This window comes from Poecilia latipinna, unplaced genomic scaffold (genome assembly GCF_001443285.1).
Source record: "Poecilia latipinna isolate Pla-1442-1.1 unplaced genomic scaffold, P_latipinna-1.0 Scaffold3283, whole genome shotgun sequence".
Taxonomy (NCBI): domain Eukaryota; kingdom Metazoa; phylum Chordata; class Actinopteri; order Cyprinodontiformes; family Poeciliidae; genus Poecilia; species Poecilia latipinna.
Genome location: NW_015115899.1, coordinates 2,985 through 3,748, shown reverse-complemented (window position 1 = coordinate 3,748; position 764 = coordinate 2,985).

The following is a 764-nucleotide window of genomic DNA, read 5'->3' as shown; positions in this document are numbered from 1 at the left end:
CAGGTTCGGTTCTGATCAGGAGACGATCAGGTCCATCAGCAGCTGATCCAGGTGAGCCGCTACCTGAGGAGCTTTGGCTCTGATGGAGAACATCTGAGGGATTCAGAGGAGGATTGATCACAGATCAGATCCATCTGATGGTCGATCAGCGTTTAGATTCATCCTGGAGCTCTGCAGTCCTGGTCCTGGAGGTCCGGTGTCTCCCTGGTCCAACGCACCTGGATCCAACAGCTGAATCTCCTCCTCAGTGCAGTCAGGTTCTCCAGAGTCCTGATAACGACCTCATTGTTCGACTCAGGTGTGTTGAAGTAGACACCTGAAGGGTGCAGGAGACCGGCCCTGGTTTAACACAACCCATCCAGCTGAAATAGGGATGTTTGTGTAAAGATTCTCTACATCCACAGAGAAAAACTAGAATTTTGGTGGGAGTACTAAATTAACTACTTCAACAAAATGATGTGTCCCTAACATAGGCAGGCTGTCTGATAGGCAAGGGATTTAAAAAGAAATCGAGATACAGTTTCGTTTTCACAGTCTGAAACTATTGGCGGATTTTAAAGGGACCCATCCACTTTGTTGCATCCTTATGAATTTTAGGCAGTACATAAAATCTTTGTTCTCCGGGTTCTGCATGTCCAATTAGATACTGTCTTTGTTTTTCATTGATATATTTTTGTTTTTTAGTTTATTTTTAAAGTCTGCAACCATGGGAATAGTGTCTCTATATATTGGTTTATTTAATTTCTTGTAATATTTCGTGTCAT